Source organism: Ambystoma mexicanum, chromosome 11, assembly GCF_040938575.1.
Source record: "Ambystoma mexicanum isolate Mex_15411 chromosome 11, UKY_AmexF1_1, whole genome shotgun sequence".
Lineage (NCBI taxonomy): Eukaryota > Metazoa > Chordata > Amphibia > Caudata > Ambystomatidae > Ambystoma > Ambystoma mexicanum.
The window spans coordinates 721,603,575-721,622,785 of NC_090934.1; positions in this window are offsets into that span (position 1 = coordinate 721,603,575).

The window sequence follows — 19,211 nt, forward strand, 5'->3', positions numbered from 1 at the left end:
CTTCGTGTGCTAGTTGGAGTAGTTTTTTTCTGAGTTGGGTGGGTGGGATTACTCGATCGCCTCTAAAGATGTGCTCATCGTCTACGGATATTTCTTCCTTGAAGGGAATGAAACTTGTTAAAGCCTCTCCCGTTTCTACCCAGTCATTGGCTATTGCTTCCCTGATTTCTCGCTGTTCCGGGTCGGTATTGGCATTGATTTTCCATTCATCTCTCGAGATGGCAGGGTTTACGACAGCTATGATGTCCTCATCTGGAGATGCAATCTCAGTGTCAAGGTTGGTCGATAATCTGGAAAGGCAATCTGCTACTTGGTTTTGTGGACCAGGAGTATAGCATAGTTGGAGATTGTATTGCATGATGTTGAGGAACCAACGTCTTATTCTCGGTGATATAAGGTGAGGGGTTTTGGACTGAAGGACATTTACTAGAGGTTTATGGTCTGGTTTCAGTAGGATGGGTAAGCCCCAAATTAGGTTCCTGAAATGCTGAAGAATCCACCTCACACCTAGAGCTTCTCTCTCGATGGTGGAATAGTTTAGTTCGGCTCCCCTCAGTACTCTCGATGCAAATGCGATCGTCATAGTGTTCTTATCTTGTTGCTGTTCCAGGACACCACCCAGTCCGGTTTTACTTGCATCTACGGATATGATGGTTTTGGCTTTACAATCGAACATTCCTAAGGCTGGGGCTTGGTTGATTTGGAATTTGATTTCTTCGAATTCGTTCTTGCATTCAGTGGACCATATGAATTTGGCTGCCTTCTTCAAGATGTTCCTCATGCTTTTGGTCTTATCAGCATAGTTGCTTATAAACTTGGAGAAGTATTCTGTCATCCCGAGGAAACTCCTTAATTGGTCTTTATTTTGAGGCTCGGCGATATTCAATATGATGTCCATGAGTTTCCTCTTGGGGCTGATGCCGTTGGCGTCAATGGAATGGCCCAGGTATGAAACTCGGTCGCATTTTATGTTGCACTTCTCCAATTTGAGTGTGAGACCACTTTTTTGTATGACCTGTAAGACACCCACAAGTTTTGCGTTGTGCTCTTCTTCTGTACTGGCTGATATGAGGATATCATCTTGGAAGCAGTGTATGCCATCAAGTCCTCCAAATAGATGTGACATGAGTCTCTGAAAAACTGCTGCGGCTGAAGCGAGTCCGAATGGCATTCTGTTAAACATGAATGCACCGAGAGGTGTGACAAAAGATATTAGGTTCTTTGAGCTCTCTTCTAAAGCAATCTGGTGATAGGCTGAGGAGAGGTCCAGAGTTGTAAAGTACTTTGCAGGTTTCATGGTCGATGGGAGTTCAGATATGTTGGGAAGTGGGTGTCTGTCAACCCATATGTTTTTGTTTAGGTCTCTCAGGTCGACGCACATTCTTATGGAGTCGTCCGGTTTTTTTACTAAGACAATTGGGGCAAGCCATTCTGAACTCTCGATGGGCTGTATGATATTTTCATCGCAGAGGCGCTTAAGTTCTTTCTTCAACGCCTCTTTTGTTCCAAATGGAATACCGCAGACTCGGTGGGCCACTGGGACAGCACCTCTTTTGAGGATTATTCTGTGTTGGAAACCTTTTAGGAGTCCGATCTTGTTGCAGAACACCTTGGGGAATTGTTTTGCTAGATTAGACTTGATGTCCATATCATTATTGAGCACACTCAGCACGGGGATTTCTTCTCCAGGGTGTATCCTTACTCGAAGTGCGGCTTGTTCTTCCCATCCCACAACAGAGGAGCCATCTTTGGCTACAAAGAGTTTGCAATATGAATTTCTGTCATGGAACTTGAGGCTCACCCACACATATCCCATTATATCGATGGGTGTTTTTCCATAACCGGTAGCTCTTACACAAGTGCTCCGCAGGTCATGTATCTTGCCAGAGAGTACACTCAAGAAGGTCTTGAGATCCACCATGGTGTAGGGGGAGCCGGTGTCTACCATTACGGGTAATGATATGCCGTTGATTTGCATTTTGACCCAGGGACCGTTGCTCTGTTGTTGGGATGTTACAGTGAGTATTTGTACTGTTTGTTGCATTTGACTGATTGATAACATGTCATTGTGCTCTTGGTCGCTTTCGATGACTCTCACAGAGGACGGTCTGATGAAAGGTCATCTGGTGAGATTGCCATATCTGGTTGCCCTTCCCCGTGTGTTCTTGCAAACTTTGGCAAAGTGTCCAATCTGGCTGCACTTATAACACTCGACAGCGATGGCGGGGCATTCTTTACCAGGATTTGCATGCTTGTACCATCCGCACCTCTGGCAGCGCGTTGGATTCTGGGAGTTGTACGGCCTCGCTCTGTTTGAGCCAAATTTCGAACCTCTTGATGGCGGAGCCTTCCTTAATGCTGCTACTAGAGGCTCGTAAGGCTCGGACTCAGGGCTGACACATTTGATCTCCACACTGGTCGTGTGGTCAGGTCTTTCCTTCATACATCGATCTCCCAATTCCATGCTCCTTGCTATCTCCGTGGCTTGGTCCAGGGTGGGATTTTTGGTTCGCCACAGTTTTTGTTGGATGCGTGGATCAGCCACATTCAGCACAAGTTGGTCTCTCAAATACTCATCACAGACACCTGTGAAACTGCAGGTTGACATAAGCGCCCTGAGGGACGCTATGTATGAATCAATAGACTCGCCTTTGAGCTGCTTTCTGGAAAAGAACCTGTATCTTTCCAGTACTACGTTGGTCTTGTTGCCAAAATGACTAGTGAGTTTGGTCAATGCTATGTCGAACTTGCGGTTGCCATCTCCTCCCATGTTGCCGGGTTCGGGAAAAGTTCTGAAAAGTCTCAGTGCTTCTGCCCCTATACAGTTCAAGAGGGTCGCCTCCTTGAGGTCATCATTGAACTTGCTGCCCCCGATGGCTCTGAGGTAGACGTGGAAGCCATCGATCCATTGTTCCCATGGGCAGTTTGGGCTCCCAGGGCATGGAAGAAACTTGGTGGGAGGCGGAACGCCCTGCATGGTGGGTGTGCCTGGTTCTTGGTTGTAGGTTCTTGGTTGTAAGTGGTAAGGAGACAAACAACAAGCACTTGTGGAAAGGTAACTCTGTTATGGTGAGGACTGAGTGTCAATTGGTATGTGGCAGCTGTTCAGTGGCGCCAGTTGCTGTGGTAATAGGCAGAGGTTTGTAGCACTGTTGGCAGTCAATAAGGTGGGCTTATTGACTGCTAGAGGCGCTGGGATTCAGCCTTTATAGAAGTGCCTGAAGGGTGGGCTAGAACCCGATTAAGAGAGTGCCCAGGCGTATCTGTACTGCAGAGACTTTAAGCATCAGTGTATGGATGGCCTTCAGTACAGATTGTGACCTCACAATGGGCTGGAAGCGCAGGGTGGCTGGTTCAGGGAAGACCTGATGGAATGTTCAATTTTGATGTCACAATGGACCAAGATGGTGAGTAATTAGTCCCGGAAGGTCAGGGTGGCCATTGAGAGAATGAATGTTGCCAATGCTGTGTGTGTGTTGCTGGGCAACAGCTAGCAGCTTTTGAAAGTGATGCAGGGTTCTGCTCAGAGCGGCGGTGAGCGTTTTACACATAAAATGCCAATAAAAGGAAAGCGTACGTTTCACTTCGTCCTCCCCATAAAATGCCAATAAAAAGAAAGCGTACGTTTCACTTCGTCCTCCCCCCTCCTCTGACCTGATGGATGGACAGCTCCTGCTGTCTGAAGCACTGTTGTAGTAGGGTGGGAGTGTAATGTGCGCCGCTCTAAACTCCCAGCGGGGAGGAGCGGCACCCTTTACAGTGGAGAACTGAAAGGTAGGGGGAGGATGTCGAGGCCTCTCTTGGCTGTTCTCTTGGCTGTCCACAGCTGACAGGCAGGCCGCTGTGGGCGCTGGCAGCAGAAGTCGGCGGCAGCGAAAAGGGGGGGGGGCTGCGTTCGCAGTCAGGTGGCATAATACGCTCCCGGGGGCCTCGGGGTACGGTGCCTCGTCGCCATATGTAATAAAGAGGCACACCGTTTGGGAGAAGAGTAAGAGCTTTATTCGAGGCCCCCGGGGTTGTCGCAGTGAAGCACCAACTGTAGATTGCAGTGAAGCACCAACTGTGGAGGCACTCTAAAATGGAACATACATGCACGAGGTTCTGAAGAGACCCGTGCATGTATTACCATAACAATCAGTCCTTGGAAAACACAACAGCTTTTGGATTATTGAAGAAATGAGGCAGCAGACTTCTCCTCCAGCTGGGCTTCAAGGAGCAGCTACTTCCTGATAAGGTTCGACTTCAGCTACTGAACAAATTGGTAAGTGAGAGATCCCCAGATATACACATCTGTCCCTCATTCACTCTACCTGAGCCAGGCTCAGTCAGCCAATCACACAGTAGAGCATTCATGCAGGCAAGCAACCAATCAGGCTCACAGGCATTCAAGCCATTCACCCCACCCAGACACCCATAACAAAAGATATGGATTGGGGCACGTACCCAGCCTTTCAGCACACTTCACTGCATTCATTTCAGTTTCAGTCAGGGATGTCTCATTCATTGTGTCACACACACAGAAACCAGACACCCACAACAGAGAATGTGAGTTCACTTCGGACTCCATTCATACAGGTCCAACCCCAGGGTGTACCCACAACAGACAACACCTGAGAAGGCTCCAGTCAGTCTGACAGGAGGCAGCCCCAGAGCCAGTCAGGGGGAAAGGGAACAACAGAGACATATATGGTGTTTCCACCCAACAGCCATTCAGGACAAAGGGACAGAGTCAGGGCTTCCCAGGACTTTGGCAAATAAGGTAAAAGGCAATAGAAACCAAGAGGCCACAGGGTCCATCTTGCCTCCTCACAGGATTCCATTGATTCCTATGGCACGGCCTTGGTGTCCCAAAAATGGAGGAAACTCAGAGCCACTGCCAAGTCTGCATGTAGCTGCCACCAATCCATACCCTGCTCTGTGGGCAACACACAGGTGCCCAAAAACAAAACACACATAAGGGATACAAGGGTGTACCCCACCCATCTGCGCCATAAGGGTATCCCATGAGTGATGTTCACCAAAAGATAAGAATGAAGAGCTGCACTGCCAGAGGTCCAGGTGGGACCTCAGTGGCAGAAAACATAGAGTAAACATACACAGAGAAGTGGTAGCACAAGCACAGGAGGCCATGTCACTCCTTAAGGCATTTCCAGCATCACATGCGCCCCCCTCACCCCCCGACTGGGGTTAGGGCAACTGATCTCCCACGAGATTGTTACCCTCATCCAGACATACCTTCTGGAAAGGCCATCTGCATTATCATGACTCTTCCCTTGCCTATGCTCAATGGTGAAGACTTGCCCTTTCAGGCTAATGGACCACCTGAGCAGTTTGGGGTTTTCACCCTGCATCAGAATAAGCCACTTTAAGGGCTTATGATCAGTTTGGACCTTAAAGGCAGACACTGTAAGGTAAGGTCTAAAATGCATAAGTGCCCAAATTAAGCTAAAACACTCCTTTTCAAATGTGGCCCACCTAAGTTCCCTACCCTTAAATTGCCTAGTGATGAAAATTATGTGGTTTTCTCTACCTTTGTCATCTAACTGAGACAAGACAGCTCCAATTCCAATGTCACAGGTATCAGTTTTCACAATAAAGAGTTTGCTGTAGTCAGGGGCACACACAACAGGTGCCCTGCACAGACTTTCCTTCAAGCCTTCAAAGGCCCTTTGACTGTCATCACTCCAATTAACCTTCCTAGGCTGTTTGGATGATGTCAGAGCTGTCAGAGGTGCAGCTATGTTGTCATTGCCTGCCACACATTTTTGGTAGTGCCCAGTGAGGACCAAAAAAGCTCTCACCTAGGTTTGAGTAGAGGGAGTCCCCCACTCCTGTACAGTTTGTACTTTACTAGGAGATGTTGGATTTGATACCCTCCAACTTCATGACCAAGGTAGGTAACCTTCCCCTTTGCTATCTGGCACTTGCTTGCCTTGATTGTGAGGTTGTCCCTTTTCTTGGCCGGCAACAACTTATCCAAATGGGTCAAATGCTCGTCCCAGGTGGCACTGTAGAAAACAATGTCATCTAGGTAGGACACACAAAGGCCTCCAGCCCACTGAGAGCAAAATGACTAACCTTTGGAAGGTGGCAAGGGCGTTCTTCAACCCAAAAGGCATAACCCAAAACCGGTAGAGCCCTTCTGGTATTGAGAAAGCTGTTTTCCCCTTGGCCTGGTCAGTCAGAGCTATTTTCCAGTAGCCTGATTTGAGGTCAAAGGTGCTCACAAACTTGCCAGCACCTATTTTGTCCACAAGCTCATCAGCACTGGGCAATTAATGTGCATCAGTCTTGGTGACTGCAGTGACTCATCTGTAGTCCACACAGAACCTCGACTCCTTGGGACCTTTTGGGACAAGGACCATGGGGCTAGGCCAGAGGTTGGTTTAGGGCTCAATGACACCCATGTCCAACATCTTGGTGACCTCTGCCTGGATGTGGTTCTTTACAGTGTCTGACATCTTGTGGTAACGCTGACATCACTTAATGTGATGATTCATCAATTTGTGCAACGTCATTAATCAATTGATTATATATATTTAGGAATTTCATGATTCCTCTCAAGAAATAATAGATCAGCTAAAAATATATGGTGAGTCTACAAGATTAACTAACCCGAAATTAACATGCCAGAGCTCTGGTAATCCTAATGAGAAACAGGATATGCCAGATGTTAGACAATTGAATGACTTGTTATTGCAATAAATCAATGAGAATGCAGGCATAAATGCATGTGTCCTGATATACTACACACAGTAGACAATCAAATTGAGACTTAATTGTCCTTTATTAACAATAGATTTCATGGGTGAGCCACTTGTCTTTAACTCACTAATTTTTGTGATTCAGGAATACTAAAATGTATTTTGTCAGGGTATCAGAAAGTCACAGATAAGGATATTAAATTATAGAGTTGCAATGTAGCAAGCTAACGCATCTAATGAACCAACATACATTTTATAGTAGACAATAGAGTAACAATAATAGATTACTAATTGAGTTTCATATTCTTTTTCGTCATTATTTTATGTTATTATTTTAATTTGCTCCCATTTCTCCACTTCTTCTGAACATTTGTGAATCAACAAAACTGGGATATGGAATGGTAATGCCAATGAATGTTTAATTGTCTTCATTCTTATTTCATCAATGTACTTGGTTATATTATCTATCTTGAACTGAATTGTGATAATTGACTGTATTTAGTAATGCCTTGAAAACAACCGTAGGTCAAAACACATGTCGGCAAGAGTGAAGAGTCAAGCAGCTAATAAGAGTACAACAAAAATAACACCTTTCTTAGGAAATTATTACTAGTCATATGTTGGATTATTTATAAGGATAAGAGCAAAACTTGGAAAGTGTGTTTATCTCTTTACAGAAGTAATCTTGAAATCATGTGCCCCTAGGGAGAGTTTGGCTTAATTAGCTACTCCCCTTGAGTTTAATAGAAACCTGGCAGGATGCGTACACCCTGAATGGGAAGGTTATAACATTCTGGGGGTTTTATATCAGGATTGTTTATTGTAGGGGATGTCATATGGATATGGAATTTTGTAAAATACATGTGCAAGTAGAGGAGCTGACTTTCAATAAAAGGGGACTTTGGAGTAATTTGTTCTCCCAACAAAGGTCCAGTGAATCCTACTTCTTATCTTGAGAGTCCAATGATGAATCAATGAAGGAGAGGTTGCCTCCTCCTTATAAAGTACAAATGTCACAGGTGTTTGGGCCAAAGCAAGCCTGTTGTAAAGGGTCTAATCCATGCTGTGGTAGTGCCCTTTGCCTTCTGACATGATACACATAGTGCCTTGTCCTGCAGAAAATCGGGGGACAGGAAGTGGCATAGAGCCCCAACAGAAACCATGATGTTGGAACCTCTCTCCCTCTGACTACTCTAAATACACCCCTTGTCATGTCTGCTGACTTCAAACAGACTCTAATTGTCAGCATCCTGGTGTGAAGGTGTCTGTGTTATGTCAGTGCTTGACCTTAAAGCACCAATACCCGGTATATATGCTGGTGATGGTTCTCAGGCACTGTGAGAAAGGTTTTGGCATTCATCTTGGGGATAATAAAGAGACAGTATTCAGGCCATTGAACCACATAGATGTTGTGGAGACAGCCAGGCCAGATGCTTAAAACACATCAGTTAATGCCCTGCTCACAGAGCTGATACTTGTATGCTACCAGATTACTATGGCCTCAGTAGCCACTAAGCCACAAATAGTCATGGCCTATATTTAAATATTAACCTGGCACCAATTAGACTAAGGTACACAATTATTATGTTTTCAATCAGAGGTGCATCAGTTGTCAGGAATGTACATGTAACCATTGAACTTGCCCTTTGCCACTGCAGGACTTGTGGTGATGGCACCAGGAGGCTTATTCAGCAAAGGTACTTGTGTGCACCATAGTTTTGGTATCGAGAATTTATGAAAGGGTGCTTTATTTAACAGACCTCTCTCAAAAAAGCTTGGGCAATCCAGGCTCACCTGACACATATTCTGTCACACCACCCACTACAGTTCTTGGGCTTTTGCAACCTGGCCAGCTACCCACTAAATTCCTTGGTTTATTTCATAATGCACAGGCATGCACTAAGGTTCTGGGGTTCTCCCATAGCTAACAGCAACCTCTTAATATTCTTGCTTTTTTCACAGTCCACTAATGTTCATGGTTGTTTTCACCAAGTTTAGCCACCAAATAAAGTTCTTAAACTCACTCACAGAGTATTTTCTAAAGGTTTCCAGATATGCCACAGACCTATGCAACTCTTCTGAGTGTGAGTGTGAAGTCTCCCTGTGAGGCCATTTCCACTCTCATGATGTCCAGCTCCCCAGCCTTGAAGACTGCCCAGAATAGAGGCAGTGATTGTCTACATGCCTGCGAATGTAGCCATGGGGATACTGCCCAAAGATGGGCACTTCCAGTGATGCACCACCACAACCACTTGCTGGATTGGTGCAGGTGTCCGCACCATCTCTGGAGAAGGTGGCGGTGGCAGCCAAGTAACTATCAGCCTCTTTGAAGTCATTGGACTTGTTTTCCAGGTAGAATTGTGTGTGCCACTGCTGGACATGCATCCTCATAGCCTCTGTCCTAGGGTACCGCCTTTTCCCCTTCTACTCTGACCCTGCTTGACCATTTTCCCATAACCCTCCACCATGCAGAGGACCTCATGCCCCTTCCTTAATGGTCTTGAACCTTGATGGTAAAAAGTCTGCATTGGCCAAGGCTGCAGTGTTGTGTGCTGCAGGACCGCAGGAGATGCTGGCCAGTTGATACATTGCATGTCACGCTATGTCCACCAACGTATTCTTTAACAACAGAGGATTGGACCCTCTGCGGCAAAGCCTGTGCAGGTCAAGGCCGCTGTGTTGTGTGCTGCAGGTGTTTGGTGATAAAGGGGTAGTGGCGCAAAGTGTGAGTATGATGTGCAGCCGTCAACCAGCAGCGACCAGAAGGGATAGCGGCGCAGAGTGCGAGTACGCTGCACAGTCATCAACCAGCAACATCTGTAATGTAAGTAAGGTGCGGGCAGTGAGAGCAGCCACTACTGCTCTCTACGAACTGCCCAGCCTTTTTGCGTACTTCCACCTATACACCTGACTTACTGTAACCTGTCTCTTTGCAACCCTAGGCGTCCCCTCCCTTGTGGTTAGCTGTACATTGGGCTGTTGTTTCTGGACACTACAACTCTGTGGGCTGGTGCTGTCCCACCCACCAGAGTCAGACCTGCCAGGGGGAACAGCGGCCGCTCGCAGATTTCTCACGGGAGCACCAGCACCATTGTTAATGGCACCCCTGTGTCCCCATTCCCATGGAGTCATATGGGATTCCATGGGATTGGGGACTAACAAAATTACTGGTGCCTCACTTCCCAGCCACCAGACTCAGAATAGCCCGGTGGCACCAAGAAGTCAGGCACTTGTAATTTTTTACAGTTCTGGCGGCAACCCGCCGGTAGCACCGGGGGGTTACCGCTGGACCCATAATGAGGCCCATTGTGTTTTCAGACTCCTTGCAGTGTCCCTAATCTGCTTTTGCTACCTGTTGTGTTCTACGTCTGCTCCGCGCCAAGGTTCCTACTCCTCTAAAATTGTTGCTACTGTATTACTGTATCCAGTAGGCTTTCTCCCACTTCTAGGTTCTGTAAGAGATTTTGTTTTATTGGGTTAAATTCGGGATTTGGCAGTATTTTCCTTACCGTAAAATCTTGGTGGTAAATTGGTGGTAAATTGGCCTTACACTTAGAGTGGGTTTGGTATTACTCTATTTTGGTGATTATATATTGTTAGCTTGTATTGGTGGTAATTTTAGTGGTGTCTTACTTCGTGGTATTTTCAGAATTACCTCATTTTTGTGGTATAGTGGTGAGCATGTTTTGTTTTTATACTACAACGCCATTGTAAACAAACCTTTCCTTTCTATTAGAATGTCTTCTAGTGGCCTATAGAGAGCCCCCAGACTTATGACACTTCAGAGAACCCAATGAGTCTATTCAAGATGCCACCTATAGTTTGTGGCTGGTAAAACTGGTTTATGTACATCCAGTAATCTATGTGCCTAATCTGGCACTCCTTCCTCTCCGCATGCAAGGAAGGAATCAATCATTACACTTACACACACCTTCCTACCTTGTAGATATTTACTTACCTGCTCTTGTTTGCTATTTTAACTACAGTGGTAAATTGGTAAATTCACTACTGCACTGATATAAACATCACCTCGGCGCTTCATATATATAAATGATTCACAGATGCATGAATGACACCAAATTCTCCGTTTTTTTTAGTCTGCACTTTGTATTACATGACAGTTACAAACCGCAAAACATCTTACCACATGCTATTTACAGCATTACCTGCAAGATATTAAAGAACAACAGAAACAAGCAAATATTTTGCAAACACAAATTTATGTTCTTAAACCTTGAACATAGAGAGAAAAATAAACATACCATTTTTTCTAACCTCCCTGCACTGCCAATAAATTCTAGCAACACACGTACATCATTCTGTTTTTTCCTCACTTAGCACTAATCTTACCAAGGCCAGTGAAATCTGAAGTCCCTGCACGACCATGCTGTCTTTGCAGACCCAGACTCAGTGCCAAACCCGCTTGTATGTGTGGGGAGCTGCCAGCTGATTATTTTCGTTGCCAGTGCTCAACCCACTTGGAGTTCAACAGATATGGCACCGTCCGTCTCCTGGTCCCAGCACAAACTGAGCTCTCCCTTCGCCTCATCCCTCAAGAAAACTCTAATTCAGCCCTCTGTTGACATGGCTTATCCACCTACAATCCCTACAAATCAGAACATCAAGAATGTGCCCTGTGCCATCCTTTGTTTTTCAAGACAATGAAAACTTCATTTGCAAAGCAACTGTTACTTTTTATTTCCTGCATTGTACATATTTCTGTTCTTCAAAGATGAAGAAAACACTATTGTGCACTTCCTAATGGAAAAATGAATTTCAAACAGCGCACCCAAAACATGGACTGTATTTCATTGTGCACAGAAGACTGCATTATAATGTTAGAGAAGTTGAAATTAGTACTTTAGCAAGGTTAGTACAACGTTAATTAGTTATGTATTCTAATGCAGTTTTCACACATGAAATATCCAATATAAAACTGTGCACCTCCTTATTTCAACCTGGCATTGCACCATGCTAAAACGTTTTTTTTTTGTTTACTAAGTATTCTGAAAACGTGCCTGCTGGCTGTTACTGGCTGTTACTAACCTAATGCCTGCAGTTTGAAAAACTGGGCCAGGCTGTATTTCTCTGCTGCACACTGTATGATGGCAATAAAATCCCATATATGTCCTTACACTTGGCCTGGCTGTATTTCTCTGCTGTATATTATATGTTGGCAATAAAATCCCATCATATTTCCTTAAACATTCCCTCCTTTTTCCAATAATTCTGGCTAACAAACCCACTATTGGAGGAAACCTTTTAAAATGTACATCTCTCGTTTTCCATCATCTGAATCACAATTGAAATAATAGCACCTTAATAAAATGAACATTTAAACATTTCATAACAAACCACTGCTTAATCATAAAGAAAGTAAAACAGATCCCAAATGGGCCCATGAGTCCTCATACACATGTGCATGGGCATGTATAACGAAATATTGTGCGCGTATGTTTCCACCCGAAGTGCCCACGTATGTTTGAATGTCTTCTCAATCATAGTATTTATATATGTGTGAAATCAACATTTCATACATGACAACAAAATAATAAAATAAAATAAACAGATAAAATAAATGACCAACATAACTAACTAAAACAAATAAATAAATGAACAAACTTGTGAGTCTCCATTACTCCCATTTTCTGTCACATAGGATAATGCTACGCTTCATTAGGAACGCTGCTGAATTAAGTTCAGCTCACTAATGTTCCCTTGATGACATTCACCATCTTCATGACCGCACTTCTGAGATGTCCTGATCACCAAACTTCCATTATATCATTCGGTGTAATTCTTTCATCCCGCGCTCTTGGGTGTTTTTCCATAGAAATCACCTCTTTTGGCATCCCAGTCTCTATGTCTTCACTTCCATACTTCGGTCCGGAGGCTATACTTGGGTCTCATCCCGTGGACTCCAGGACTCCATCATCTATCACGTCCTCCGGTCCTGCGACCTCTGACTCCAACCAATATGTTAGTTATTTCACTCTAAATCAAATAGAAAAGGAACAGATTAAGTGCATAGCACAATACCAATTTCACCCTTTCTATTACTTTGCCAAAAACAAAATGTGGCCCCAAAACATTATGATTTACTCTTCCGAATATCTGCAACTAAGAACATGTTAGAGAGAAAACAATAACATATACATTTCACATTTTATACATCAAAACAATTTTCATGCAGAACATTTTAGCACATTGTACCATAGTAAGTTAACCTGATTCAGCACCTTCCATCAATGTATATTACCGCACTTTTCCAAAATGTGGTACTTTCATTTGTATTTATCTCCGCACTAAACAATATATCCGTTTTTTTCATGGTGTGAGACATAATGAAATAGTCACTGCATTTTTCTTTTCCATGTAATCAGTGCACCTAACCTGTCTCTTCCTGCTCAAGTCTCCTGCCTTCGTGTTTAGGATGACAGGGCTTAATTTGGTTAACATGAACAAATTGTTCTGTCACCATTTAACCCTCTGTCTTTAATATCTCATAGCCTACCAGGGACACTTTATCCACTATCTAAAATGGATCTTGCCATGCCACCAGGAATTTTGAGTTTTTATGTTTACCTTTTCCAAAATTAAACTTATATACCCGATAACCTACTTTATACTCTTTCACAGATGTCTTTTTGTCATAATATGACTTTGCACTATCAGCAGCTCTTTCTAAATTTCGCTGCACAAATTCAAATGCATGTTGTAAATGCTTCCTCAGTTCTTCCATATATTTGTGAACTGTAGATGCACTCACAAGTGTCTGCTCATGTGTTCTGTATAATAAATGTTGCGGCAGTACCATTTTCCTTCCTGTTAACACCTCATGAAGACTGATACCTGTCGCTTTAGCAGGAGTCGATCTAATAGCCATCAATACCAGAGGTAATAGTAAACCCCAACTAGAACCTGCCTCTGCTATAATCTTCTTTAATATCTCCATGACAGACCTGTTGCAACATTCAACATTTCCAGAAGACGAGGGCCAAATTGCGATATGTAATTTCCTTTTTACTCCCAATATCTGCCACACCTTGCTCATTAAAGTGATTTACTAGCAATGTAGCTGCTGTTTATGCACTACAATCTGGTGCAGGAAAACATTCTTCCCATTTCGACATCAAACAAACCACTGTCAAAAGATAACGGTTTCCCCTTTTCGATCTCTTTACAGGCCCTATATAGTCAATTTGTAAATCTGACCATGGAAGAGTCAACCCTCTTTTCATCAATGGTGCTCTATGCATTGGGGAAGCAGATTTAAACTGTTCACATACCAGACACCCCTGGTATATAATTCCACATCTTGGAACATGTGTGGCCAATAAGCATAATCTTTCAGTATCTCTAAAGTCTTTTGTGAACCTCTGTGTCTTGCAGTTATTGCACCATGTCCATGGTGTAACATTAGCCCTCTGAATGAAAGAGGTACCACCCACTCTATCTGCACTGTTATGGATTCTCTGATCATCACACCATCCTGTAGTCTAATCTGTTTTTTATTCTTTAATAACACCCTCAACTCTTCTTTTCGTGTACTACTTTTTACCTTAAAGGATTTTGTTCTGGGTCCATCAAATAATTATAATAGATCCCCAATATTGGATGATCTTTTTGTGCCTTAATCAGATCTTGATCTGGTGTATCATAACTCCATTGCACTACAAGTTGTTCAACCTCTTTTGGAGCTTTAGAGCGTGTAACTGCATCTATTTGTATTTCACCAATTAAGTGTTCAATGGGCAACAACTCTCCCATAACAGCCCCAATCTTGGCCAATTGATCTGCTTTATCATTTCCCTCCTTATCCTCTCCTGGTGTTTTCAAATGTCCACGAATCTTCCTCCAGTATACTGTTAAATCATTCTCTGACACTAATTTGTCTATATCTTGTATCATTTTCCCATGTTTAAGGGATTTTTGTTATATGTGAGCATGCATCTTGCTTTCCAGCCAGGCAAATATTCTACAAAGCTATTTCGTGCATAATCAGAATCAGTCACCAGGACAATTTCACTGAATTTGTTATCCACTGCAGTAGTAATTGCTTTATAAATGGCTGCTAACTCTGCTACCTGGCTACTTCTAGCCCCAATTGTCATTCCTATACTAGGAATTTCCTCACATCTCAACCAGCCATTTCCTATCCCTGACACAACTGTTTATTGCTGTCATTTTCAATGTAAAAAGCACATCCATCAACATATACAGTTGGTCAATTCTTGCATGTATGTTCATCAAATGCTTTGTGTGGTGATTGTTCAAACTCCTGGAAACTGGACTCCACCTCTACTTCATCTGATACACATTCAGCTGCACAGTCATGTAAATCTGTTAACCCTTGAGCAATTGGGCTTGTGTTATTCTGGCTATATCTCACTTCTACAGGGAAGCCTTGCAATGCCAATGTCCATAAAGTAATTCTGGATTGAGCTAGATTGCCTGATCTAATCCTTTTACTCTGTAAAAACTGCAATGGTTGATGATTTGTCTCAATGATGACCTTCTCCCCTTGGACAATGGGATGGAAATGTTGCAATGCCCACACAGTGGTGGTCAGAAGAGCCTTTTCACTTTCACTGAATTTAATTTCAACCTGACAAAATGCCTTACTTGCATAAGCAATAGTTTCATGGTTCAAATCAAGTTTTTGAGATAACACTGCTGAGATACAATGCTCAATGAATCCTATTTCTATAAAGAAATCTTTGTTCATTATGGGATAAGCCTAGCATGGTGCCTGTATGAGGCATTCTTTCAATTTAGCAACTGCCTCAGATTGCTCCTTTTCCCATTTCCGGGGTGTATTCAGCTTCAATAGTTTAGTCAATGGTTGAGTGATTTCGGCATACTTTTCAATAAATGTCAATAATATCCTATCATTCCTAATACACTTTTTAAACCTTTCATGTTTCTAGGATCTTTTAATTTCTGTATGGCCTCCACCTTTTTCTTTTGTGGATTTTACCCATGTTCATGGCCTAGAAATTCACCTTTTTCTTGCACTATTGGGCTTTCTGTAAAGATACTTTGCCACCCACCTTTTGCAATTGGTCAAGTACATGCCTAATTTCATCAAAATTACTTTTTAAATTTTCATTTTTCATCAGCACATCATCTACATAAACTATGGTTCCTCTTTCTGCTGCATCCGGCATAGCTTTTGTCAAAAATATGTAAAATTCTCTTACACTATTGACATACCTAAATGGTGTTCTAGACCAAGCGTATTGATGAAAATGCAAATACATTCTGAATGTCCTCTGCCAATGGCACACACCAGTACCCAGATGTAAGATCTAATGTGGTAAATACCTTTGACCCATGCACTTGAGCAAGGCCTTGATCAATGAATGGCAGTGGCCATCTAGACACTGGCACTCTTTTATTTAATTCCCTCAGGTCTGCACACGGACGTCGACGCCATTGACCATTTGGCTTTAATACACCCAAAATAGGAGTGTTGGAGGTACTATGAATGGGTCTGATAATTCCCCTAGACTTCAAGTTTTTAATTATCTATGCCAATGACTCTAAGCATGCCAGTGGCAATCGATATTGGTGCACAAATACTGGATTTCTACCACACCCCTTTGGTAATGTGGCAACATGTAAATCAGTTAGGCCGCAATCATATGTGTGTTTGGCAAAAAATTTCCTTGAATTCCATAAATATTTTTCTCAATTAATTCTTATCCTCTTCGCTATCACAGGCATCTGATAACAGAATCTGCTCCTCTACCATTTTTGAAAATTCCAGAAATCCTCCAGTGGAGGTACTTCTGTGCTTTTTTCCAACTGTGTGGCTGTATCTCTCTGCAAAGCTGTCACTTTTAAATATTTTGGCATATCAGCCTCCATTTCAATGTGCTGATTTTCTGTATCATTTTCATTTAATTCAAATACTATACAATTCTCCTGGTGACAACACACTGTCTCATTGGAATCAGAAGGGTACACAGATTGAAACTTGAAGATCCCTTTGGGTTGGGAATCTAGATACTCTGGCAATACACCCTTTGCATCTCCATATCTCTCAGAGATATTTCCAATCACCATGTTATTGAAATCTGCAGCATAATGTGATTTTTGTATGGCCATTCATAGTAAGAAATTCTCTTCTAAATGAATATCTTGATATCCTTTATTATCCACCATAATTTTGACGGACCCCTCCCCAACATCTATCAATGGGGTATATTCATAATCCAGCCCTTGCTGTTTCATGGATTCATTCAAGCACACAAATGCATCAGAATCCTTCATTTACTGTCCATTCTTGCGCTTTAATGTTATAGCAACCTGCTTGGTGAATGCAGGAATATTAATATCCTTCTTCACCTGTAATGCAATTGCATATGGTACCAATTGTGCACACTTATAAGGCTTTCTTTTGTCTTCAAGCCGGGACCATATTTTTTGGTTAAGGAAATGTAACACCTTGCACATCCTGTGTATGATATCATTGCCCAAATAAAAATCATTTTGTGTCGCATTCACTATCCACACATTTTGGTAGATGGGTTTTTGTCCAACATTAATCTTTAGCATACACCTTCCTGCAATTCTATTTTCAAAACCTGTATTGTCCAAACCAGAGATGTATTGGTTTTTAATTCTAAATTTTGGGATCTCCTCCCTTTCCATTATTTTCTTCAGTAGTTTCTCATTAATAAAACTCCTTTCCTGTTCAAGCGCCAAAGTGGCTTTTATCATTTTAGAATGGCCATTTATGCCAATGTGAATCCATGGCTGCTCATCCTTCATAAGTATTTCGGCAAGGGTTGTGATGTGTTTTTCTGTGTCTGCTTTAGGAATTGTGTTCTGTTTGCACTTCTCTTTTAAATAGAAGTGCAATGTGTGTTCATCTATTTCAGTTTGCCATTTCTTCGTAGGGTCCAAATAAATCTGCACAGATTGCTTTTCTCTCTCATTTCCATTTTGTCCTGACACATCAAAATAATAGTGACACTAGGCACACAGCTATTCTGGAGGTACACCTCCACTGCATCATTCGATTTGACAACAGTATGGCATTCATTTACACTACTGTTTTGTGACTTTATTTTCTTAGACCTTAATGGTTTTTTGGTTAAAGACCACAGAACCCCATTTTCCCCATCAACAAGAGGAGACAAACTTTTCAGGTAATCTGTTCCCATCAAGAATGGAATTTCACAAATTGATGTGATCAATACTTCCTGTTTCATTCTGTGTTTTCCTATCTTTATGTCAACTTCGGTGACACCCTCGATAGGCACCTCCTCACTGTTAAAGTTATGTACCGGGCCTTCACTCTGTTTCACTTTGATCTGACTCTGTGGAGATCTCCCTTCATTGATACTTTTTACCAATTCTTTGGACACACTAGTGGCCTGTGCGCCTGTGTCAATTATGGCAAATGTATTGTACTTCTCTTCCAAAGCAATGGGAGCATAATATCTGTCTTCAACTTCTTCTAATACACACAAAAAGTGCAAATTCTTACTGATTTCAGGATTCACTTTTCTCAGACCCTTCTCACTCTTTGTTAAGCACATCGGTAAATGATGGACATCTTTCCCTCCTTTCTGTCCATTTTCATTTGAGAAATCTTTCTCATCTCCCCATATTCAGAGGTAATTTGGAGCGTGGCCACCGTTTACTCTTCCCTCTGGGTTTCATCAGAGTTCACACTACAATCCCCCAACTGAATATGCGTATAAACATCACCTGATAAGTTGTCATTTTCTAATTGTGGGCATTTGTGGATATTTGGCATGATGCCAGTCTTTTTATTTTCCTCAAAAATCTGTGGCTCAAAGAACTCTTCAGGTGATTGATCTGTACCCTTCTTTTTAGTACGTATTCTTCCTGCCTGTATTTTATTAGCATCTTGATTGTCTAGGGAGGGTGTTTTAACATCCACACCTACTCCCTGATCAATTATTTTATCCATGCATGAGTTGTCTTTCTTAAATCTGTCTCTTTGTTCCTTTGGAATTTCATGTTTTTCTCATTTTCCTTTTTCATTTGCACACATTTCCAACGTGTGATTCAACTCCAGGTTAAACCAAACTTCTTTTTTAGATGTATTTGCAATTTCTGCCTCATGTTCATTTGCAGGTATATTCGTTTTTAAATCATTAAATAGCTCAGAGTCATTATGCAAAACCGGATCAGGGAAATCTGACTTTTTATCATTGTAGGTGTCATGAATATTTAGTGACATATTATCAGAAGCCACCAGGTCACTTCTATGCCCTGCTGCCCCTTCCTTTGATGACTGTTTTTGAGCCGTACAGAGTTTTCCTATTTGTTCAGCCAACATTTTTACTGGGGCCTCGAGACGCTGGAATCTTTCCATCTCTCTAGAACCTTCTCTTTGCGGCCTATGCCGATATTGGTTATTTTCCCCCTTGTTAAATCTATTCTGGTATCTCTCAGGAGAGTGATTCCTATTTGAGTTGTTTCTGAACTCTTGATTCATGTGGGGCGGGGAGCAGTGTGTACCTA